Consider the following 26299-nt stretch of genomic DNA (forward strand, 5'->3'; position numbering starts at 1 on the left):
TCTGTTATGTCTGAATTCGGACAGGAGAGTTGGACGGAGTGGGGTGGGGTGGGAAGTGGAACCGCGGGTCCATTGAACCCATAGTTCCACATTATGTGAGAATGTGGCCAGAGTTAGACATTAGGCAGAATTTCCTCACTGTAAAAGTGCAGTACGTAAAAGAGAAAAGCAAAAGCAAAATGTTAGCATTTCGGTCCTGCCTTGGTTGCTCTCTATTAACTCTCCAATTACCATAGAAGTATCTTGTTAGAATTCAATTTCTGATATTGAGTGCTTCCGTGAGATACAGGTCAGCAGATCCGAAGTGCTGTTTTTGTGCTTATAAATAAGAAAGATCTTGAAACGGTCACTGTAGCTTAAAATTAGATCAGAACAATCTTTCTTAGCATTCTTTCCAGTACTGAATGAACTTATTTTATTTGCAGACCACTCTTTCTCCAAAGAGTTCAGGGTGTTGTAATGGTGGCCTTGAGCCAGTCAGACTTTCTCAGCCTAACCTACCTCCCAGGATTGTGAGGATAAAATGGGAGGAATAGAACCATGTTTGCTGAGCAATTTGGCTGAAAGATGGAATAAAAATGTAATAAGTAAGACAAATAAATAAAAGGAGGGTCCTGATTGGGTACCTCTTTCTTGCCTCCCCCATGAGACTGGCTCTGAGATAGGTACAGAAGTGAAACCCATGGGAAGTTGCATATCTTGCCCTGAGCTTTCTGTATCTAGAATGTGGTGGAGAAAGCACCATCTTCACGTCAGGCAGCAAAATGTCTTTCAGCAGTCCTTCCTAATAGTATTAATAAGACATGGCCATTAGTTCATTCAAAATTCCTATCAGAAATTAGTAACTAAAGAGTTTGCTTGTACAATCAGTGTAATACTGTGCTGAATAATAGAAGTGACTATTAGTATGTCATTTTATTTTCCTTAAGCTGCCTACTGCCAAAAACATATCAAACAAATTATGAAATGTGTTTATGTTTATACTTTCCTCCCCTTTTTAAAGTTTACTTTGAAGGCAAAGAAAATCAGTCGAAGGAAGCTCATGCATAGTAGCTCACCATTTTTGTGTCATTATTTTGTTTTTGAGCAGCATGGTGAGACAACTGGAGCATTATGAAAATCAACACTAATCACTTAATGTCTCTGCATGCTGTGCATGTATTCATCAGAGAAGACCTCATTGCCTATTTAACGAATTCTTAATGATGCGCAGTAGGCCTTATTCTTATTCCGACCTTGCACCAGTGACTGGATCTGGTGAAAATACTTCAGAACAGAGGAAGAACTTATGGATCATGATTCAGTAAAGCTAAGCACTTAGAGAGATCATTCACACTTCACCCAGAGGTATCAATGGGAGTGAGAAGTGTTGGATTTCATCATATCATGTCCTATGCTTTTTACAGTGTACAGGATTTCAGAAATAAGCAACAGCACCACATTTACTCCAGGAATGTGGTCTGGTAAATTGCCTGGTTCCACAGTCCAGTAATTGACTAGCCTGTGCATCTGAGGTTTACATGGGCCAAGGCAACAAGAGGAGGCAGCTAGGGCCGGTAGAGTAGTGTGGAAATGAGCCATAACTCTGTGTCATTTTTGTTCCCTCACCCCCAGCCTGCCCAGACAGGCCCTCACACACACACACACACAGCAATTCCATTCTAATGGAAGCTGCAAAAGACTAACATTGTGCCTAGAGGTTAACCTTCTCCCATTGCTATCAGTTAATATCAGTGGGAAAGTGTAAAGTAAGTGCTGAACTCCCACTGAAATCAGTGAGACAGCAAAGTAGGCTGAATCTAAACTTGTACTCTGGTCTGCATTAAAGTAGACTCTAGGGTGGTTTTTTTTAAATTATTTTTATAGTTTGCTTTGGCGGCAAAGCACATTAATCAAAGGCAACCCAGGAATTCAAATTGGCAGCTGGATTTTCCATCGAAATCTAATGCTCAAGATCAGGAAACAACACTTCCAAAGGTTTTGTTCATGCCAAGTCCAGTTTTGTTCACATTCCAATCCAGCACTTTGCTACAAGACAATATCAGCTTTTACCAACTTTTACAAAACTTTTACAAATCAGGTAGATCCTGGATCTCTTAAATTTATATGTCAGAAAGCAGAAATGACAAGAAAAACTTTGTAATACCACAAGCATGCTGAAAGTTTACCTTTGTAATTTCAGTTACTTCTCTGCAGAAAATTATTTATTTCTGCAGAGTGTCGTTCAGTATTGCCATGTGGTTTGGTGCTTTTTGTTAATTTGTTTTACTAAAGCTCAGAATTACAGTTGTTGAACACTCTCCAGTAGGTGGCACTGTTAGGACTAAAGAAAAAGAATCAATAAATCGATAAAAGCCTGAAGGGACTGCTGGGGCTACACTGTATATAGTTATTGACTGTTCTAAAATGAATTGTTGGTTGTAAAACATTAATGGAAATTAAGACATGAGATTCCAGGAGGAGTCTGTACTGCTTTCATCAATGTAGCATGAAAAAGAGATCAAGAAAAGGAACTCAACTATCTGACAAGTTCTTCCACAATTATGATAGTGACCAAGGGCATTTTTCATATGATCAATACACTTCAACACACATTCTTATCCAAACACAAATTACCTGGGCCTGGTACAAACTTGTAATATAGCCCCCACCCTCCTCTAGAATCCTTTGTGTTGAAAAACTGACAAGAAAGACCTTGCCTATTTTGAAAAACAAGAATATTGACTAGTATCCTTAACTTTTTTAAATTCTGTTAATTTAAGCTTTTTTGATAGTCGCTTGTGATGTCTGCCAACTGCATTGCAAATTTCACCACTGGACTATCTAATTGCTGTTTTGCTTTATGATCACTGAATGAGCCATGGCATATAAGAGCCCTTCATTTTATTATTCCAGTATGTTTCTTTCTAATAGTTGGGTATAGAGGTGTGCACAAATTGTGTGTGTGTGTGATTTGATTCCACCTTGAATCGAATTGCAAAAATTCAAATCAATTCATCAAATCAGCCAGCTACTGCTGGCTGGTTCAATGAATTAAAAAATTCACACACACACACCCAAAATCATCATCTGCCCATAGGGAACAAGGGGGGACTCAAATCACTCCATTGCTCCCCATGGGTAGGCCCTAGGGACACCAAAGAGGGCTGGGGGGTAGGACATGATGGGTGCTACCTACCACCCAACCCACAAAAGAAATGGACAAGCAAGCAATTAATTTTTTTAAACGAAAACTTTCCCAAACACATTTCCCTATGGGGGGTTAGGTAAAAAAAAAAAATTGCCCGCCTACCAACTGTGACCCATTATGGCATGTTTCCATTAGTGAAGTATTCTCATCACTTGGAGATATCCTTTACTAAACTTCCTTTTCCTCTTCAATTTCCAGGCAGTAACCACATATTTTTGACAAGGTACCATCTTCCTTGGTAGGGGGAGAAATCTACAGTATGTTGAAGAAACAGTATAGGTTTATTTTATTCAGTCGCTGGTGAATAATGTTCTTTTTCACTTTCATTTGTTACAGATACACCTTGTGGTAGTGCAGTTAATGTTTTTACCTTTCACTCTGCCTCATCGGTGCCCTTTGGATCATTAATTTTAACCACATCTCCTTTCCCCTCAGTAGCAGTGTCAGTATGAAGCAGAGTTACATTTTGTAATTCAGAATGTGTTCCAGTCAAATGACAGTATTTTAGTGTGCTGCACTCTCAGCACAGTGCAATAACAAGTCATAGCTAGTGCTTTGCTTCATAACAAATTCATTGCCGGTCAAAAAAGATCAAGCTGGAATGTAAGCCCTGTAATTACTGGTAATGCAGTTTGAAATAAACCAAAAACCACTTGTGTATCAGTGTCATTGTTTAAGATATGTGCATGGCAAGACATAGGAATGAATGAAAATAAGACATGGAATTGAATGGGTAATGAGCTTTTATTTGGCTTGGCATTTCTGAGCATGTGAACATCGTAGTACTTGCTTGGTTGCTTGTCTGCAAGTGTTAACAATTAAAATGGCAATGGAATAAAAATGAGATTTTGAAAATCTTTTGATCTAATGCAAGATGTGACAAAACCTCTAATGCTATACATTTGAAAATCACTACTCCTGTGGAAATGTGAGAAGAAAAGCAGGGAACTAACATGTTCACAGCTTGTTTGTGACTACAAAGCAGGAAGATCAAACATCTTATCTACACTGGGATTTCCTCCTACACTTTCCCTACTGTCTTTTGCCTTTGCCGTTTGAGCTTTATATAATATTCTCCAAAAAAGCATGATCGAGAAGTAGAAAATGCCATAGAATTTTGTTTAATATGTTTCTGAGAATGAAATTCTCCATTTTAACTGCCTGCAAACTGTCCAACAAAGCTGGACAAGAGACAATTCTGAAAGGTTTGTATTCATTTCCCCCTTGGCCTAGAAAATTCTACATTTGATTCCTCCTACCTAGGAGAATATTACTCTCTCTGGTGAGGGTAAGCATAAGGATTGCAATTACAGTCACTTTATAAAAAGATCCATGTGACTTTGTTTATCACCTGTATATGAAGTAATGCTTTTCAGTGACATTTCCCCTTCTTTCAGGTGACTTTTGTTTTGTTTAAAAGTAATCAAATCTTGATTACAATCAGAAGCACAATCAGTATCTGTTTAATATCGCTGTTATTGTTAGCCACTGAATCTCTTTTGGGAGAGACATGCAGATTATTAATAGTATATTAAATTTTTAAGGCAAATCACAATTTCTCTCATGGAATTAGAGGGGTTTCTACAGGTGAAACTCGGAAAATTAGAATATCGTGCAAAAGTCCATTAATTTCAGTAATGCAAATTAAAAGGTGAAACTGATATATGAGGCAGACGCATTACATGCAAAGCGAGATAAGTCAAGCCTTAATTTGTTATAATTGTGATGATCATGGCATACAGCTCATGAAAACCCCAAATCCACAATCCCAGAAAATTAGAATATTACATGGAACCAAGAAGACAAGGATTGTAGAATAGAACAATATCGGACCTCTGAAAAGTATACAGTGTACTGTGCTTGATTGGCCAGCAAACTCGCCTGACCTGACCCCATAGAGAATCTATGGGGCATTGCCAAGAGAAGGATGAGAGACATGAGACCAAACAATGCAGAAGAGCTGAAGGCCGCTAATGAAGCATCCTGGTCTTCCATAACACCTCAGCAGTGCCACAGGCTGATAGCATCCACGCCACGCCGCATTGAGGCAGTAATTGCTGCAAAAGGGGCCCAAACCAAGTACTGAATACATATGCATGCTTATACTTTTCAGAGGTCCGATATTGTTCTATTGTACAATCCTTGTCTTCTTGGTTCCATGTAATATTCTAATTTTCTGGGATTGTGGATTTGGGGTTTTCATGAGCTGTACGCCATGATCATCACAATTATAACAAATTAAGGCTTGGCTTCTCTCGCTTTGCATGTAATGCGTCTGTCTCATATATCAGTTTCACCTTTTAATTTGAATTACTGAAATTAATGGACTTTTGCACGATATTCTAATTTTCCGAGTTTCACCTGTATGTCCCTACCATAGAGAACAGAGGACATAGTAGGTTTACAGGGGTGTTTTCTTCTATAAGCAAATATTTTGGGAGAGGAGAGCTGGTCTTGTGGTAGCAAGCATGACTTGTCCTCTTAGATAAGCAGGGTCTGCCCTGGTTGCATATGAATGGGAGACTACATATGTGAGCACTATAAGATATTCCCCATAGGCGATGGGGCCCCTCTGGAAGAGCAGAAGGTTTCAAGTTCCCTCCCTGGCTTCTCCAAGATAGAGCTGAGAGAGATTCCTGCCTGCAACCTTAGAGAAGGTGCTGCCAGTCTGTGAAGACAATACTAAGCTAGATAGACCAATGGTCTGACTCAGTATATGGCAGCTTCCTATGTTCCTATTTTAATTTTGTCTCAATTTTTATATTACAGTGCTGCTAACTGAGCAGACAGCAGTATAATGACACCTACTGTTGGAATACAAGCACTACTGTGCAGCATGTTTAAAATACCACCAAAAGGTAAGACAGCACATCTATACATATGTTCATGTTTACTGTAAATGTGTGTTCATAGAAGTACACATGTTTAAATGCATGTATTTGGGGTTTAAATGTATGTACTTTAGGGTACAGTATACACATTTAAACAGAACACTCAGGTAACCAGTCACAAAAGGAAAAGGAGGCTGTTCTCACGAGCAGCTAAGCCTGGGCTTGGCTGCCTGTGAGAACTGCTGGGATCCACATGGATCCCAGTAGTGCCGCGGTGCTAAACCCAGTGCCGAAGCCCAACTCTTAGCCAAGGTTAAGGGGCCATTAAACTGGCTGCCAGGATCATGTGTCAGCATGGACTACTTGTAGCTCATGCTGACACAGAGATTGGTGCCTAGAGTGCCCGTCCCCTGGGGGAATCCCCCAATACACTGCACTCAGCACATGGTGTATTGTGGGATACCTAGAGGCCAGGACGCATTATCCTGGCCTCCAGAAACCAGGTTGTGTGGGAGTGCGGTCAGTGCTTCTAGCAGGGATTGTTTGTTCATCTGGGGGGAAGGTAAGGATTGCACAGCTTCCCCCTGCCTGCACAGTTGTGCGACTAGCTCCAAGGTGAAATGTTTGTATACATTTCTGCAGTCACTGGTGAGCGCTATCAATTTGGGTAAGAATACAAAGATTCTGGAGATCCTCATGACTGACCAATTTGAGCATATGAAAATTTGCTGCATTGATCAGGGAACTTTTAGTCCTGCGACTGCAACTTTTAAATGACTAAGGACCGGGTCTCACGATCAGTGAGACCCGGTTCAGGGCGCTGAGCGGGAAGATTGGGCTAAGCCCGCTCATGAGCGGGCAGGGAGCCCTGGGCAGCTGGATCGCCGCCCACACAATGGCTGGCTCCAAGATGGAGCCGGCGGGGGCTGAGGAGCTCGGGGGCCATGCGGGGGCCACGTGAGCGCGCAGGGCATACTGGGGAGACCCCCGAGGCGGGAGGCTGCTTTTAAGCCTCCTGGCTGGGGGTCTACTTGCAAGGAGGCCACGGCGCGGAGCCGCAGCGCGGCTACTCACGAGCAGATAGCCCGGGTTTGCAGAGCACTCGCTCCGCAAACCCGGGCTCTGGGGCGGGCTACAGGAGCGGGTTAGCTGCTCCGGAACCACTGGGCTTGGCTGCGAGCCCGGTGGTTCTAACGATCACAAAAATCGGGCTAGGATTTTCCTAGCTCAATTTTTGTGATTGTAAGAATAGCCCCTAAAACTCTTTATCTCTGTTTCAACTTCTAGCAGAAATTAAAAGTACTTTTTTTGATATTGAATAACAGCAGGAAGTCTGTCTTATCAATAGAGTAAATACTTGGGCACAGAAAACATTTATTTGAAAAAACCATGGCTGTGATTATTCTAGCACGCTTTTAAAATAATCCAAGTAATACAGAGTATTGTGGGAGTTAAATTTATTTTTCTTTATTATTACATTTAAATTTATTCATATGGAAGCACAGTCTACACAGCCTTTGAAACAGTCATTACCAAATGTTGTGATATTAGTACATCAATATGCATAGCAAACTTGAAACTGGATTTTGTCTATTAATCTTCATAACAGGCAAACTATAGATTTTGACATGCATAAGCCCATTTTTATTGCCATTTTGGGGAGAAATGAGAAGAAAGGAACATAATCATGGCAGCTCTATCCATAATGTAATAACTGAGTTGTGTGACTAGTCATGTTTCAGTGGTATGTTGCAGAAAAACTATTTTTAAAACTAAGAATCTGCTACTGCTATTAAAGCCAGATGTGTGAAGCCTCAAATATTGATACTGCAAGTTCAGCTTCAAAGACAAGTCAACCTTGGATGGCACCACAAAGGATCAGAAGAGTAGGGAAGAGAATACCAGCAGAGACAGCTTTGAAAATAGTAAGAGTTTTATAATCTTCTATGAGCATGGTTTCTTTGTCTGTGAGCCCAATAGCTGTCATCGACAAACATGCAGAAAGTAGATTTCCTTTTCAATTGTGCTCTTGTTCTTGCCTTTATATCATCTTGCAACTGTGCTTTCTCACTCTGACAGTTGTCAAACAGCTGGATTTCTGGCAGCATTCGTGGTTTTTGCTGTTGCACTGAAGATAGCGTTTTAGAAAGAATATTTCTAGACTATTTCTCAAAATCATTCAAATATTACAAACATGGGGATTATCGCCACCAGTTGGATCATGTAAATGATTCAGCACACTTCTACAGGAGAATCAGAAAGCGCCGAGTTCCACTAAATCACTTCTTATTTGTGCCATTCATAGCCTGGTGTAAATGGCAACAGATAGTTTTGGTTTTTTAAAATAAATTCTGGAATGTTGCTTATTTGTCATCTGCTGTATAAAGGAGCTATATAAAGGATCTATGGGTTTCATACTAGAAACTAGGAATGTGCAAATTGATTCGGGTACAAAATGATTTGTACCCAAATCTACCTGTTTTGGGCTATTTGTGGACAAAACAAATCACCCCTGTGCTAACTGGCCAGATCTGGGTACGAAACAAATCGCCCAGATTTAGGATCTGAAAAATTTGTAGATTCGGACTTCCATTTTTGTGGTGATCTCTCTTGCTGTCTCCTTTTTGTGTCAGGAATTTTTTTTTTTTTTTGAAAATTCCACCCTCCCAAGCTCCAGATTGGTGACTTACAGTGTGCAATGATTGGCTGGCGATCCCGCTGGTTCCAGATTGGCCCATTTCCATTCAAATCTTGTGTTGCCAGGGGTGACTGGCCCCACATTGGCTAGGGGAAGGGTCAAAGAACAGACAAGGGTGGGGGGAATTCAAAGGAGGGATTTTCAAATGTATTTAAGGAGGCAGCCAGCCACCATTCTGCCTTTCTACCTCGTGGGAGAAGAGAGAGAGAGAGCCAGAGAAGCTTTGCTTTGCCTTGCCTGATTGCTGCCTGGAGTGGATTCTCTCCTTTTTGTTCCTGCTTTCCTGACTGAGGAAAAGAGAAGAGAACTTTTTTCACCCTCTTTCTGCTGCTGAGAGAATCACTGTGTGCACCTGCTGTCTTTGTGAATCAATTTGGATACAAAACAATTTGTACCTGATTCTACCAGTTTTGGGAGATTTGTGGACAAAACAAATGGCCCCTGTGCTAGCTGGACAAATTTGGACCCAAAACAAATCGGGGGTGATTCGATTCAGGTACAAATTGTATTGAAAAAAATGATTCATGCACATCCCTAATAGAAATTATGATGTAAGAGATGTTCTGGTCTGATAAGGAATTGCTTGATTGCCATTAGGGATGCTTTCAAAATTATTATCACCCAAATTCACTTCCACCCTCCATCCCCAGGTTTTGGAGTTCTGTATTACTTGATCTGGTATCTGAAGTGGAACTGATTTATTAGTTCTCCCATTCTTTTCTTTCCAAATTTTGTAGCATTGAGTGCATGCACAGATTGCAAAGCTTTCAGTTCTCTGATACCTCCCCCCCTTGCTGCGTTACCAATGCACATCTGTATATTAACCTAACGTAGAGGAAATAAAGCAATGTAATATCATTGTATAACCATTTCTTTCGATGTGGCATTTTATTAATGTGCAGGAGCATTTGTGCAGTATTAAATCAATGTGCACGTGCACATTGGTAAGATGTGGAAGGAACTGAAAGCTGTAGAACAGTGGTCATGCTTCAGTCCCAAAATTAATTTAGGGAATTCTTCTAGTTATATGGAATCCAGGAAGAGTGAAAAACAGGGTAGAACAAACCATCAGTACAATAAAGGAATGAAAGGGAGAAAAAGCTATCATCCTTGCTGTCATATTAAGCAAGTTCTAACGCCATGTATGCTTGAGCCTTATATAGATACAGCACCTTCTGATGCACTGAATGCAAGAGGACTGAATCACAGGATCTATCCACTGTGAAGCAAAGAAAACTGAGTGCATAGAGAATGTCCGTAAGTACAGAATGAGTGGATTTTTCATGAGGGGTAATAATTTGGGAAATCATGATCTCCATATGCTTCATGTTGTTGCTCTAATACTCAAACAGCAGCTGTTTCCAGATGTTTACATATCAGTCACAGTCCCAGAGTTATAGACGTATTATATAAGAAGATCCAGATGGAAGGGTTGCCTGTAGAAATGAGTGCTTTCCCACTGAATGTCACTCCAAGGATAAAAGGGTACAGGAGGATGTATAATAAATAACCCACAATAGGATATGTTGCCCAACAAGTAAGCGGTATGTGTTTTTAACATATTATACAATGGGTTCTTTCATATGACTGGGTGAGCGGAATGGGGGAAAGGCTGCTCCAACTCACCTGCTGATCACAGAAATGCTATTAGCAGCGCGGACTGTGCTCCCAGATGATCTGCCCTGCCCGAGAAGACACACACAATCCTGGCAGCTGGGTTAAGGCAGTACTTGCTCTCTTTGCCTTGGCTAAGAGCCTGGCTTAGGAGTGGGGTTAGGCTGGGTGGGAGTGCTGGGATCCTCGTGGATCCCAGCACTCCATACAAACAGCCTAGCCCTGGCTATGTTGCCCTAGCCTGGGCTAGGCTGCTCACAAGAACAGCCTCATAATGTGTGAACATATGATTGGTTGAATGTTTACCGTGTTTTAAAAGTAATTTTTTTAGCCTGCATGGTAAATGGGACATGATCAAACCCCAGCTTCAAGTATATGCTGATGGGAGCTGAGCTGTCAGTGACTGACCAGGAGAGGGATCTTAGGGTCGTGGTGGACAGCTCATTGAAAGTGTCTATTCAATGTGCGGCAGCTGTGAAAAAGGCCAATTCCATGCTAGGGATCATTAGGACGGGGGCTGAAAATAAAACTGCTATTATTATAATGCCCTTATACAAAACTATGGTGTGACCACACTTGGAGTACTGCGTACAGTTCTGGTCACCACATCTTAAAAAGGACATTGTAGAACTGGAAAAGGTGCAGAAGAGGGCAACCAAGATGATCAGGGGCCTAGAGCACCTTTCTTATGAGGCAAGACTACAACACCTGGGGCTTTTTAGTTTAGAAAAAAGACGACTGCAGGGAGACATGATAAAGGTCTATAAAATCATGCATGGTGTGGAGAAAGTGGAGAGAGAGAAATTCTTTCCCCTCTCACACAACACTAGAACCAGGGGTCATTCCATGAAATTGATTACCAGGAAATTTAGAAGGGAGATACATTTTCACACAATGCATAATCAACTTGTGGAATTCTCTGCCACAAGATGTGGTGAGAGAACACAACAACCTGGGAAGCTTTAAGAGGGGTTTGGGTAACGTCATGGAGGAGAGGTCCATCAACGACTACTAGTCGGAGGGCTATAGGCCACCTCCAGCCTCAAAGGCAGGATGCCTCTGAGTACCAGTTGCAGGGGAGTAAATGGCAGGAGAGAGGGCACACCCTCAACTCCTGCCTGTGGCTTCCAGCGGTATCTGGTCGGCCACTGTGCGAAACAGGATGCTGGACTAGATGGGCCTTGGGCTTCATCCAGCAGGACTGTTCTTATGTTCTTGTGTTCTTATGTTCTTATATGACACAGTATGCTAAATAATGCCAAGATAATAAGTAAATTGTAAAAAAAAAAAAATCAAAATTGTGTTATTTCTAAATTCATTTCAAGATTTTAAAGGGAATGAATCAATGTTTTTTTTTAACTAAACACATTTCTCAAAGAACTACACATGTTAAGTGCATATAATTAAGCATATAAAGAAGATGAAATTTTCTGGTATGTTATACACTCCCAGTGTATGCACTGGTTGTCCACAATGTATCCACAAGGTTGTCTGCCCCTGTCTTATACCCTGGCTGAAAGCAGATAACATGGAAGAAAGTGTTGTTGATTTCAATGGAAATACTTTGTTATCACTCTCATCTAGTGCTTTCTCAGAGGCACATGAGGATTCAATGTGCATATGGATCTTGCCCATATACAGTTGACCTTTCTAATAAAATGAATGGGAAAACTATTTATGCAATGCTTCCATGTCCCTATGGAAGCACACATGGGGATCTGGACTGATGCAAGGTCTCAGAGTCTTAACCAACCATAAGAAGACACATATATGAACATATGGAACTGCCTTATACCAGGTCAATTCATTGGTCCATCTAGCTCAGATTCAGTATTATCTACGCTGCCTGGCAGAGATTCTCCAGGCTAGTCCTCTACCTGCTAGTGTGAATCTACTTTCTTCCTTTGGATAAACCAATGCCTCTTGTCCTGGCTGTATGCATAGAGAGCAAGGAAGCAAAGGTCACATATCTTCTCATAGCAGCCTCTGAAATATTTAGAAATAATTTCTCCTATGGCTAAGCAAGCCAAAGTCTTCCTTTGTTTGGCTTAGGTTTTAAAGTATATTTCATCTGTTGCAGCATAGCTGAATTGGACATAGAGGAGCAGAAGGTTACTGAGTGCTGTCAGATTTCATTTGATCGGCAGAATTCTGAAGAGCTAACACAAACACAGATGAATGTTTGGGACAATCTCTGATGCTGTGTCAGTGTCGTTAATATAGAGGTCAAAAGATGCAAAGGAATTCAGACATCAAGCAATGGCTTCCTTATGTAAGCCACAATATTTTGTTTTGTTCTGGGTGGCAGCATCAAGGCAGTGCATTCAGAGTGGGGCCTTCCTGATTCAACCTGAGTGGGATCTAAAATGAACTGAGCAGACATAAAAAACTTGTGAGCACACACACATTTTATTTATTTATTTATTTAACATAGTTTTATACTGCTCAAAACTTATGTCTCTGGGCAGTTTACAACCAGATAAAAACAACATTAAAAACAACATAGTTAGAAACAAAACCAAGAAATTTAAAACACAACAATTTAAATTTTTTTAAACAATATTCTAAAACAACATTAAAAACAATCAGAATCAGTTAAAAGCCTGGGTGAACAGATTCATCTTTAAAGACTTTTTAAAAATTGTCAGAGATGGGGAGGCTCTTATTTCACTAGGGAGTGCATTCCAAAGCCTCGGGGCAGCAACGGAGAAGGCCCATCCCTGAGTAGCCACCAGACGAGCCGGTGGCAAATGCAGACGGACCTCTCCTGATGATCTCAATGGGCAGTGGGGTTCATAATGAAGAAGATATTCTCTTAAATACCCAGGGCCCAAGCTGTTTAGGGCTTTATAGGTTAAAACTAACACCTTGTATTTTGCCCAGAAACATATCGGCAGCCAGTTTAACTCCTTCAATACAGGAGTAATATGGACTCTCCTAGATGCCCCAGAGACCAACCTGCCTGCCGCATTCTGAAACAACTGTAGTTTCCAGACTACATACAAGGGCAGCCCCACATAGAGAGCATTACAGTAATCCAGTCTGGAGGTTACCAGCAGATGTACCACTGTTTTTGAGGTCATCTGTCTCAAGAAATGGACACAACTGGCCAAAAGCTGATAGAAAGCTGATACTAACCAAAAGCTGATACTAGCCAAAAGCTGATACTAGCCAAAGCTGATAGAAGGCACCTCTGGACACTGCTTCACTGCTTGGGACACCAGGGAGAGACTTGGATCCTGAAGCACCCCCAGACTGCATACCTGTTCCTTCCGAGGGAGCGTGACTCCATCTAGAACAGGCAGATCAAAATCGTCTCCTGAGTTTTGATCCTGCACAATGAGTACCTCCATTTTATCTGGATTCAGTCTCAGTTTGTTATCCCTCATCCAGACCATTACTGACTTCAGGCAGGCATTTAGGGAGCTCATGCCCTCTCCCGATGCTGACATAGAGAAATAGATTTTGGTGTCATCAGCGTACTGATAACACCCTGTACCAAATCTCCTCATGATCTTTCCCAGCGGTTTCATGTAGATCTTAAACAATATCGGAGGCAATATGGAGCCCTGAGGGACACTATACAAAAGTTCATATTTTGAAGAACAAAAGTCTCCAAGATACACCATCTGGAACCTGCCCGAGAGGTAGGAGCAGAACCACTGCAGAGCAGTGCCTCTCACTCCCAACCCCGTCAGACGCTCCAGAAGGATACTATGGTTGATAGTATCAAAAGCCGCCGAGAGGTCCAAAAGGACAAACAGAGTTACACTTCCTCTGTCCATTCCCAGTTGGAGGTCATCCATCAGGCCAACCAAGGCAGTCTCCATCCCATAGTCAGCCCGGAAACTAGTTTGAAATGGGTCTAGATAATCGGTTTCCTCCAAGAGTGTCTGGAGCTGGGAGGCCACCACCCTCTCAACTACCTTGCCCAGCCACGGAAGGTTGGAGACAGGCCTGTAGTTACTCAGCTCTGAGGGATCCAAGGTAGGCTTCTTCAGAATTGGTCTAATAATTGCCTCCTTAAGACTAGGAGGCATCCTACCTTCCCTCAGAGACATGCACACACCTTAGAGGGAACACTGCGAAGGGATGCATGTTTGTTTCCACTTATTCTCTGCTTATATATTAGTTAATAGAGCAGATACTAGAAAGGTCTGACTTCTCCAGTCTTCTCTCATCCAAAGGAAACTAAACCCTGTAGCACTGCCCCAGAATGCAAAAAATAGCTAAGATAATTGCTGTTTGATAACCCATGTGGTTGGGAGCCTGGATATAGACCCTTAGTAGCAGCAAAAACCATGTCATTCAGGAAATGTGTGGAGATGATCTAATTAAAAAACATGCCACAGGCTCTAATCAGGTAGCAGCAGCCAGAAACCTCTGCAATTTCAGAGATGGGGTTCTGAGTTTTCTCACCATGTGGCTAGAACTTATACAGGAGCACCACATGTGAGATTTTAATCAGCATCTACATGGCAAGGAGTCATTTGTTTTCACCTTGACTGTACTCGTATTGGAGAAGAAAAACTATATCAAAGAGATACAATCTACATAATTCATGTTGAAATTAATTAACTGGCCAGATAAGTTCTGCATGACTACTTTGTGTGAGAGAACTCTATGTCTATAGATTAATTTAAGAGTCTCATGAGAATGTCTCTTTTCTCATTCCTGGCTGACCTGGCTGATGTCATAGGTTATGAGCCCTTTGGGGACAGAGGACCATCTTATTTATGCATTACTTATTTTTCTATGTAAACCACTTTGAGAACTTTGGTTGAAGAGTGGTATATAAATATTTGTTGTAGTAGGAAAGGAAAGGAAAGGAGAGGAGAGGAGAGGAGAGGAAAGGAAAGGAAAGGTTGTGCCGTCGAGTCAGTGTTGACTCCTGACGACCACAAAGCCATGTGGTTTTCTTGGTAGAATACAGGAGTGGTTTGCCATTGCCTTCTCCCGCGCAGTGTGACATTATGCCTTTCAGGACCTTCCTATATCACTGCTGCCCGATATAGGAGTCCCCATATTCTGGGAAACGCACCAGCAGCATTCGAACCAACAGCCTCTTGCTCTCTAGGCAGGTTGTTTCCCCGCTGTGCCATTAGGTGGCTCTTATTGTTGTTGTAGTAGATCTGAAATAAAATGTAAAGTTGCTGCCTACCTGTGCTAGACATGAGTGCAGCAGCTTTGCCCCACCCTTACTGAAGCACGTGGCTAGGTGTGTGTATCCTAATTGGCCAAGAGGCCTGGGTGCACAGGAGGGACGAGCCAGTTGCTCATGCTTGCAGTTGCCCAGGCCTTCTGATTCAGCTTGTGAGTGGTGTCCCTCCTTGCTTCCTATAACACAATATGGGCTTTTGCTGGCTTGTTAGGGTGTGTTCTCTGTTGATAACTTAACCTTATCAGCTTAGCAAAGAACAATGAATAGCTTCCAGGCTGTGATGCTGCCCTGAGCCAAGGTGTAATTACCCAACATAAATCAGGCTAGGCTAGAGGCCCATAGCTGGATGTTTGTTCTAGATTAGGCATTAATTGGCTCTTGAATGGTTGCCTGTATCTTCTGTGAATACTTTGTGTGTACCTATTGCCTCCTGTTCTGTTGCTCTGTCACATTTCTGACCCTAACACTAACCCACTTCCACTTTAGACCTGACTCTACAAATGCGGCTCATGTTGTAGCCAGAATGGGACAAAAAACATTAAGGTTGTTCACACTACCTTTAATTGGGGTGCAGAGGGTGGGGTTAAGGTAAAATAGCACTTACCTTCCCCCCAGATGATCTTCATTCTTCTGTGGGACACACAGATTGCACGCCCACATGAGCCATGTTGCTCCCTGCAACGCAACATTCTGGAGGCCATGTGAACTCAGCCCGGCCTCCAGATATCCCTCAATGCACTGTGTGAGGAACACCGTGCTTGGGGGGATTCTTCCACAAGCTTGGCACGCTAGATGCCTGGATCTGGGTCTGCAGCCTGAGCAGACACACGACCAGGAATCTAGGGACCAAAGTCTGCTTGTGCCTGGGTAAAAGCCCGAGAGGAAATCCCAGGCTACCCAGTGGGTCAGTGCTGGGATCAGCCTCAATCCTGGTACTTCACATGAGCAGCCCTACCCCGGTAGGGCTGTGCAAGCCCGGGTAGGGCTGCCCATGGGGAACAGCCTTACCGTCTCACATACTATACCAACTTCCAGGTGCATTGGAATGTAACATGAATGCAGTTGTACATTCTTGCACACATGCATGAATTGTGCAATGTGGTTGTGCAATAGTATGGCCATTATTTCCAATGGCTGTAGTATTGTTCAATCCATATCTGGTCATTCTGAGTGTGTGTGTGTGTGTGTGTGTGTGTGTGTGTGTGTGTGTGTGAAAGAGCACACCTGCGCAACATGTTATTTTACAATGTACATGTTATGTTATGTTATGTGCATGGAAGTTGGGGCAATATGTGAGTCACTGAAGAGAATGAAGGACACTGAGAAGAAAATGGAAACATTAAAGTTAAGATAAAACATGCAAAATGAGTAAAGAGTGTTATTTGGAGTTCCTTTGAGCTCATGGTCCTATTATATCAACAATTCAATTATTTTGTTCCAGGGTACCTGAATACTATCTCCATATTGCTTTTAACATTCTCTTGTCTTTGCCAAATATTTCACCTGAGAACTGCATGCCTGCAATGTATTTATCTCACCCCCATATCATCTTTGTTATTCATGTCTCTGTCAAAGAGTTTGTTTTATCTCAAAGATTTATGTGAACAAACAGGTGAAAAAACCTATTCAGGAGCATATAACAATGGAAGCCCTGACATCACTTGATAATAAGTGACAGAAAATAGTTAAGAGGGGTTTATGCAAATGAAGAACATCGAGAAGAGCAAAATGCTTATTATAAACTGACAAGAATCATCAGTAAGTGTCCAAGATGAAAGTAGCAGAAATGTTGCATCCTCTTTGTTTTTAAGTGCCATAGTAACATAAATACAATATTTGCAAACTAGTAGGTCAATAATTTTGATAAGAATATTGAAAACGAAGCCAGCCACCATCTGATTTTTTTAATGGAACCACATCTAATCTTGGAACCACATTAGGCAACATTAAATGGTTTATTTATTTATGTTTTGAATTACTACCTACCATTTATTGATAAAAAAAATATAACAAAATGAATCTTGTCCAGTCAAGTAGTGCTTTGTTATACAATCAGTGGTGGCTGGTGAAGTGGTATGCTGTGAGAGCAGCTATAGGCCTGTACAGCCCTTATGCCTCTGAGCAGTAACCAATAGGAGGTCATTAACAAGTCAGTGGCATAGAGGTGGCTGGCCAGTAATACCCGCCATAGCGTTATGTGGGGTTGGGGTTTTCCCCACTACTGGAGTTTTAGACGGAGGAAAACAAAGGAGACCTGATGTAATTTTGACATTAATGTGTATAAATTTTATTAAGGCAAGAGTTGCACAGGAGTAAATATATTTAGCATTGGCAACACCAACAAATAATAATGGTGATGGCAAAAATCACAGTAGCAGCAACAAAGACAAAAATCCACATTTCAGTAACAAGACCTAATGACTTATCATTCACTCACATATTCACACTTACTCTAATTCTGGAGTTGGCCAGACTCCAAGAATTAGTGCTTGGGCTTGGTCAAGACAGATTAGAGATTGTGACTGCTTTTGTTCTGGTGCTTCTTCAAGCCGATTTTCAAAATGGAACATGAGGAAGACCCTCTGATTGGAGTATGAAGACTCCCATTCATTTATTGAGAACTTTCTTATGTAGGAAGGAATTTAAGGAAGGACTAACTTCATGGGTATTGTTGTCTTTCCATTTGCTCTCAGTTCTTTCCTGATAGTGCACATTTTACTTTTTGATATAAGATGTCATTATGCAATGCTTTAACCCGTCAACTCTCATGGGGAAAAATATGAACAATACAAACTATAATAGATAGGTATTTTCTTCTCCTGTTACTCTTGCCACCCTTTCCCCTACTCTCTCTGTTGTCACCTTCTCTGATAAACTTAGATCGGAAGGTCATTCACATGACCAAAGTGGGGTGGGATAGAGGGATGGCAGGATCCCATCTTAGCTTCCCCCAAATGATTGGTGGCTCTTCAGAGGTCATGTGGAAGCTCATGAATCTAGGGACGCACCGAGGTAATTTTGAAGCTCAGACCTGAAGGGCTTTGGAGCCCACCCCTTAGTTAAAACTTTTTGTGTAGATTTTAGCCATCCACCACTGTGCGGTGGGGAGGACGGAGGCAGCCACTCGAAGGGAGACCAAGTTGCGGGAGGCAGAGCCTGCCTGCCTCCCAGCAGTCGGGCCTCATAAATAAATAAATAAGAAGTTTTTCAGAGCAGGAGCCTTTATTTTGTCTAAGTACCATACTCTGTAAAGCACTGTGTACACTGAGGGTATAATCATATTAGTTGCTACATGCTATTGACAAGGTGAAATAATCTCTACCATACCATAAGGTAATTCATGTTTTGGCAAAGTTCATGGTGGCAACAATTCACAACTGGAAGTAGTATGCAAAGCTGACGATAATGTTCAGAAGTTCACTTATGTTCTCTATCAGAATTATCATACCAGACTGGAGCAATTGCAGCCCAAGTTTTATATATTATACAGTCCCAGTTCCTGCACTACACCTGATCTGGCAGATGATGGATGGGATCTGCATCTGTGGCTTGTTGACTCTGATGAAGCACCATGGCTTTGGGAACAGTTTGAGGTAAGCAAAAGTAATGTAAACAATCTTCTGCTGGTTCTGAGGTATGAGTGGTCGAACCCTGAGAGCATGGATGTCTTGAAAAATAAAATGCAGTGCTGTTCTTGCCAAATGATAGGTAAGAGTGGAACCATAAGTTTGCAGTTGCAGTATCCAACATTCAAAATGAGCTGATAATTGGAACGAAGCAGTGATGAACTGAGGCTTGTGATCAGTAGCAAGTATGAGATGATGTCCATAAACATAAAAGTTGAAACAAGTACAAATAATTTTTATTTATTTAACATATTTTTATACCTCCCAAAACTTGCATATCTGGGCAGTTTACAATTAAAATAATTTAAAACATTAAACTCATTAACATCAAAATCATTTAAAACCAACATTAAAAATTAAAACCATAAATCTAATTAAAAGCCTGGGTGAATAAATGTGTCTTCAGTGCTTTTTAAAAAGTTGCTGGAGATGGGGAGGCTCTTATTTCAACAGGGAGCACATTCCAAATTCCAGGGGCAGCAACGGAGAAGGCCTGTTCCCAAGTAGCTGCCAAACGAGTTGACGGCAACCGCAGATGAACCTCTCTAGATGATCTTAACAGACTGTGGGGCTCATGGTGAAGAAGACCATAATGTTCCTATATGTACTCTTTCACAAACACAAACCATACAAGTACTTCCAGTTATACCTGTATGGACATCATTTCATGCTTGTTCACTAACATTCAACCGCTTTACTTGCATAGTACTGTGAGTACATGAGCACAGGAAGCAGATTGCATTAAAATAAAATAAAAAATAAAATAAATGTACTAAATAAATAATAATATAATAAAATTGGTAATACACACATTTTCTGTGTATTTTGATCAAGTTCTGTATTTTTTATTTAAATAAAGTGTGGAGTCTTGGAAACATAATTGTAAAACCAGAAATAGCATTTGTTTGCTGAAAGATATCTTCATGAGGCATATGTGCAAATTATAAATGGCAACATAGTGCTGCCAATTAGGACTGTCTTGTATTTAATATCCAGATTAACTTAGCCTGCCTCTTTGATGCATTAAGACATTTCTATTCTGGAGGTTTGAGTGTGAGGTTATAGGAGCAGGATAGTTTGTACTGAAGGACAGAGGCTGCATCCCCAGAGTAATTTTAAATTCTAATTTACTTCAATTTTTTCCATCTCCTGTAGCTAAGTCAGCCACTTTGGGATAGTGAAGTATAAATACTTCATTTAACCCGATCTCCTCTTGCTTTTTAAATGCTAACATTTTAAAACTTGTAACCATGATTTCCATCACTGCTTGCTGGGAGTCTGATTTGTGACAAGGTTTCAGACAGATTCTTCTTCCCTTACCTCAGCAATGTAGACTCCACATTGTGGAATCCACAAGATAACCCACACAAGTTACCATATTGTGTAAGACACTGAAGAGTAGAAGCATATGAATGTCTCTTTCCACAACAATTTCTATAGCCTTTAGTACTGTGACAAACACTGAAATATGATGAAGAGCTAGTTCACACATACTCAGTTGACTCAACACTTGATGAATGGTATCTGAATGTGTGACCTGGCCCTATCAAAATCATTATCTCTGAAGGTTATGAGAGGTTATGTAACATCTGGCTTCCGGTGTAATCTGCAATGGCTCATTCACACATGCAAATTATCATGTGATGTTTCATTCACAAGTTGATGAGTAGGCATGTGTACATCAGTCCAAGCAGTAGCTGCATCATGAAAATCGCTCTTAGTACCCTCACAGCTACGTACAGCTTTAGGATTAGGATTTGCTGACCAGTTTCGGAGCCCTTCCATGTTTATTATTGCCACACCTTTGAAATCACTTTTGGATAATCACAGAACTCTACTGTCCCCTGTGAAGTCCCATGATACTTTCCTCCTCACTAATCAGGTATGCAAATTCCTGCACCAATTAGAACAGCATCATCAGGGATAGCAACTTGAAATATCAATTATCCTGATTTGACTATTCAGGGAGTCTTACCTCAGTCAATGTGTAGAACTCTACTGAACTATTTCCCTAGTGTTACAATGCAATAAGTATACAGTAGGGGTGTGCATGAATGGTTTGATCCCAAACTGGTATGCCTTGAACCAGGCCAGTTTGGTAGTTCACTAGTGAACCAAACCAGAGGCAATTTGGTCCATGAGGAGAGCCGGTCTCAGAGAGGAGAGCTGGTCATGTGGTAGCAAGCATGATGTCCCCCTAGCTAAGCAGGGTCTGCCCTGGTTGCATTTGAATGGGAGACTACATGTGAGCACTGTAAGATATTCCCTTTAGAGCATGGAGCCACTCTGGGAAGAGCAGAAGGTTTCAGGTTCCCTCTCTGGCTTCTCCAAGATAGGGCTGAGAGAGATTCCTGTCTACAACCATGGAGAATCCACTGCCAATCTATGCAGACAGTACTGAGTAAGATAGAACAATGGCAGCTTCCTATGTTCCTATGATTGAGCCAAACTAAGCCCAGTTCAGGCGGACCCATTTGGGATCGAATGGGTGGCTGGGGAGACAGCAAGAGAAGTAGTTAAATGTTCCTAGTGGCCCAGCAATGGCTGCAGGCAATGCTGCTCCCTGCTCTGGTGCAGCCCAAGTATGTGGCCATTCCTCTTCAGCAAGCTGCACGGGTGGCTTGCTGAAGAGGGATCACAATACGCTTAGACTGTGCCAGGACAAGGAGTAGGGCCAGCAGCTGCCACTGGGCCAGTAAGAACATTAAACTTCTCTCACCACCACCCCAGCCACCCTTTAGACGATTCCGCCACACCTTTGCTTGTAAAGGGGAATCTTCACCAGATTCTCCATTACCAGTAAAGCCCCTCGACCCACTGAACTGGTTCAGTTAAATGGACTGGACCAACAAGTCAGCTTGACCAAAATGGTTCAGGTGCAGGTGGTTCAGTTCGAATTCATTCCAAATTTGAACCAAACCACAATTTTCAGTTCGTGTACACCCCTACTATACAGTCATTATCCGCTCCAATGGTTGCTATGCCTTATTATGTAAGAAATGTCCAATCATATATTAGGTTTTAGATATTGCAAGCTTGTTTAAAGTCCAGAGTTCACCCAGTAGACTTGGAAAAGCATGTTCTCCAATGTTTTTAATAGAATGGATGGAATGAGTCTCCAAAATATTCTCTTCAATGATAATAAATGCATTGGTGAATATTCTTTCCCAAGTCTAGGTACTTAGGAAGTGACTTAGGTACTTAGGAAGTGCTTAAGAGACTGCCCACACTCCTTCAAATAGAGATGGTTTGTGACACAGTCAAGTGTAGCCTGTTTGAATGACGAAGAACTTACTGGCATGTGGAGCCAGGACTGGATCCTGGTTTCATATGAGGTTTCCAGATCCTGGTTTATTAGGAAGCTTTGCTAGAATAAGCAACGATTACCTAGCCTGAACATCACAACAGATGGCTTATCTTAAGCCAGCATCAGAAGTAGAATCCTTCCTCCCCTTATGCTCAAAGGAAAGGCAAAGCACACAAGGCTGAGACAAGGGGATGACAAGTGAAACAAGAATTCAGTCCTGGCTCCACATGACTCTGAACCAAGCCATTCTCTGTCTCTTGGTTGCTGCACCTGAGGAGATTGTATGGAAAGCAAACCTGATCCATGTCATCTACAAAACTGGTGCAATTATGTTTGGCGCCAAGCTTTCCTCGAGAAATGGACATATCTGCTCTCCAGAGGGTTGGCCAAACCTTACACCTTTTGTGCTCTATTTGGTATGTTATACTGTTCAGCACAGGGAAATGACTTGACTAGCAAGCCAGAGGTTGCCGGTTCGAATCCCTGCTGGTATGTTTCCCAGACTTTCCCAGAATCTGTATCAGAAAGCAGCAATATAGGAAGATGCGATATAGGAAGGCATCATCTCATACTGTGCAGGAGATGGCAATGGTAAACCCCTCCTGTATTCTACCAAAGACAACCACAGGGCTCTGTGGTCACTAAGAGTTTAGACCAACTCAACAGCACACTTTACTTTTACCATTCAGCATAGAAGGTGCCAGGTTTGATTAATCTGGAGAGCAGATGGGTTAATTTATGTAGAAAAGCTAACTGGTGTATAGTGTATATTAAACATGACTTATCTCATACTAAGTCCTCCTTAGTGATCAATTTCTTTTGGAAAGATATATTTGGCTACATGTATGTGTATTTGCTTAGCTTTGACATTTAGTTTACCGGGTCACTTTAATTTCCTATGGTTATGGTGTATACTTCTGTCTCAAACCTGGACATGATTTTTAAAAAAATGTATTTTACCTTTGTATCTTGTTGAAATTATCATTAAGGAAAATGTTTTTAAAAGGTATTGTGAGACAAGTCCTAGGTCAGCTCAGCATAGAGACTTCTAAACCTGGTTTACAAATGTAAGGTAAATTGAGAGTCGATTTCAACTCCTGGTGCCCACAGAGACCTGTTGTTTTCTTTGGTAGAATACAGGAGGGGTTTGCCACTGCCTCCTCCTATGCAGTATGAGATGATGCCTTTCAGCATCTTCCTATATCGCTGCTGCCCAATATAGTACCAGCAAATGCACAAAGTCAATAAACAGGAGCAAGATGGTAGCTTAATAGATGAGACATCTAAACTGATTCTTTCAAAAGGCTTCAGTAGATGTTAGACATAGAACCATTGCCAATATTAGAAAAGTGTGGTTTCAGAGCAAGGTCAATGTTAGATCTCAACTGCTAAGGAATAAAAATATGTTTCTTGACACAAAATAAATCGTACCAAAGAGGTTTTCCAAGAATATTTATAGTTTAGCTATGCTTTACACATTCTGAGACTATGCACTGAAATGAATACTTTTAATTCTTTTTAGATGAATCATCAAGGTCAAATCAAACTCCAAGTGATTTATAACATGGAAGAATTAAGTTCGATTCCTTCTATATCACAGGAACATTATGAGGTATAATTGACTAATGTATCTAAAGTGCTTTGCAGCTCCAAACCACTGTGAATATAAGCCCAAATATTGGCCTATTCAAGACTTGAGAGCTGCAGTTAATACAGTCAACTGAGCATGGTAAACATCAGAAAATATGGGCAGAAATTCTGGTAGGTTGTTTTTGAAGAAATGCCAGAAATAAATCTATGTATTATTTAAAGTGAAAACTACTTGTCTGAGCACAAGATAAGAAAAATTGAGCTTTTAAAATATAATTAAGATTGCTTAATGCAAACAAACGCTTGCATTCAAAGGAGTAGTACTGCATTTTAAATTAATACGCATTTTGGAATTCTGATTACATGATCAATTTTGCTGGGCTTGTGATAATGTTTGTTCAATTATTAGTGTTATAATTTTTATATCATTCACTGGCACAGCTTTTTAATACATATCTACTTGATGGATATCAAATATTACTGCTGAGGCAGCCAATGTATATTAGCCTCATTTTTGTTACTGTAAAATGTAATGGGTGAAAACTTTGCTTATCTGGAATTGATTTATTGTCCCTTTCAAATATTGTTTTCATTTCAGGAATATGAGATTATGCTATTTTTGGAAACAAGTTTCTTGTGACTGAAAGAGGGCTACTCTTCGTGCTATCCTCTCTGATTCCTAGCAGAGATGAGGAAGCCAAAGTAGTTAATTAAGAGCTATTCTTCTAACTGGAAAAGCCAAGAACTCCCCTCTATGTTGGCACATCGGATTACCCTTTGAGCTTATCACCTTCTCAGGAAGAGGTAGAAAAGGTATAACAGGCTCAACTCTCTAACTGTGGTGTTAATGATTGGCTTGAGGCATGGGAAGAGTGCTCTTTAAGTCATAAAAGTTCCAATCACACCCAGGTCTTCCTGATCCATGAAGATAAGCTTTAATGTGCCCACCCACTCCATCCCATAACAGGTTTTTCAAAACTTTCCACTCAATTGTGCTTTACAGCACATCCACCAAAGACTGAACAAGACAAAATGTATTCTTTGGTTCATCATGGATGTCACCCTTCACAGCAGAAAGGTGTGGTCAGCATTTGGCCCCAGGGCAAGATGTTGCCTATTTCTGTCACTGAGTCCACCAAGCAGTATGTCTCTTCTCTGGATTCACCCATGTGTATACGTGTGTCCAGGAATCAGCTATACTATCCTGCTGTCCCTTGTCTCTCATGCCTATCCCACTCTCAGTTTTCAGGTTGGCCCCATCTTCAGGCCCAACCTATGCAGCATACTTGACTCCAGTAAGAAACTGGTCTCTTGGGATGAAACTACCTTTGGACTTTTACTTGCTTCCTGACCCTCAAGTGGCACATGCATCCCCATCTTGTATCCTGTTTTCCTGCTTGTTCCTGGAGAAATGAGTCCTTCATCACCAGCTGATGAGAGGTGTCCCTCATCACCATCAACAGGTGTCCAAACACACCATCAGAAAGAACTAGATATACTAATCTCTGCTCTGAAATATCTTGTTCCCTTCTCTTCCTGCTTCCTTAAAAGTCTAAAGCCGTTCCCCAAGACTGTTTCTTTGGTCAGCCTTGAGTGGATTTAATTTGGATCTCAAGCTAAAACCCCTCTTTGTGAGCTTCAGCTTATTCTTATTGGTATAATTAGTCTTGTTAGTTTTGTTAGTTAATATTGTGTTGCTTATTAATCAAGATTTGCTTACTGTGCCCTAATAACCCTAACTAAATCTGACTATACTAGGGGTGTGCAATTCGGGTTTTTGGGTGATTCGGCTCGGACCCGAGCTGAATCACCCCTGTTCTGTTTTGTGCCCGAATCTGGGTCTCCCGAATCACCCTTGATTCGGTTCGGATTCGGATTTAATCTGAATCCGAATCTGAATCGATTCGGGGGGTAAAAAGGGGCCCAGGGGCAAAATTTTGGGGTGGGGTGGTAGTGCCCAATGGGTAGAGTCTACCACCCCAATTTCAGGGGGATTGGGCAAAGTCCTGATTTTTGGTGAATTTTTAAAGTTTTAGTGACTTTGGGGCAGTTCCAGGGCATAGCATGGGATTTGGGCAAAAGGAGTGGGGTGGGGTGGTAGTGCCTAATGGGTGCAGGCTACCACCCCAATTTCAGGGGGATTGGGCAAAGGGCTGATTTTTGGTAAATTTCTGAAATGTTCGTGTCTTTGGGGCAGATTGGGGCAGAAAGTGGGGCCTGGTGCAGAATAGTGGGGTGGGGTGGTAGTGCCTAATGGGTGCAGGCTACCACCCCAATTTCAG

At 41.5% G+C, this 26299-nt stretch overlaps 1 long non-coding RNA gene across 3 annotated transcripts in view; it reads left to right on the forward strand.

Annotated features, from left to right (window-relative positions):
* The window catches only part of LOC128349157 (uncharacterized), a 58549-nt gene extending 32700 nt beyond the window's left edge, over positions 1-25849 (forward strand). Inside the window, exons 2-8 of one of the 3 annotated variants that reach the window (XR_008318592.1) lie at positions 5960-6048; positions 7820-7946; positions 9873-9976; positions 18985-19087; positions 23950-24039; positions 24616-24830; positions 25260-25849. This is a non-coding gene — a long non-coding RNA (uncharacterized LOC128349157). Of the gene's footprint in view, positions 1-5959; positions 6049-7819; positions 7947-9872; positions 9977-18984; positions 19088-23949; positions 24040-24615 lie in introns of all 3 variants that reach the window. The other 2 variants (XR_008318591.1, XR_008318593.1) reach the window with 2 other exon arrangements.
* Positions 25850-26299: the final 450 nt, after the last annotated feature.

The sequence above is a fragment of the Hemicordylus capensis genome, chromosome 3 (genome assembly GCF_027244095.1).
Source record: "Hemicordylus capensis ecotype Gifberg chromosome 3, rHemCap1.1.pri, whole genome shotgun sequence".
NCBI classification, from domain to species: domain Eukaryota; kingdom Metazoa; phylum Chordata; class Lepidosauria; order Squamata; family Cordylidae; genus Hemicordylus; species Hemicordylus capensis.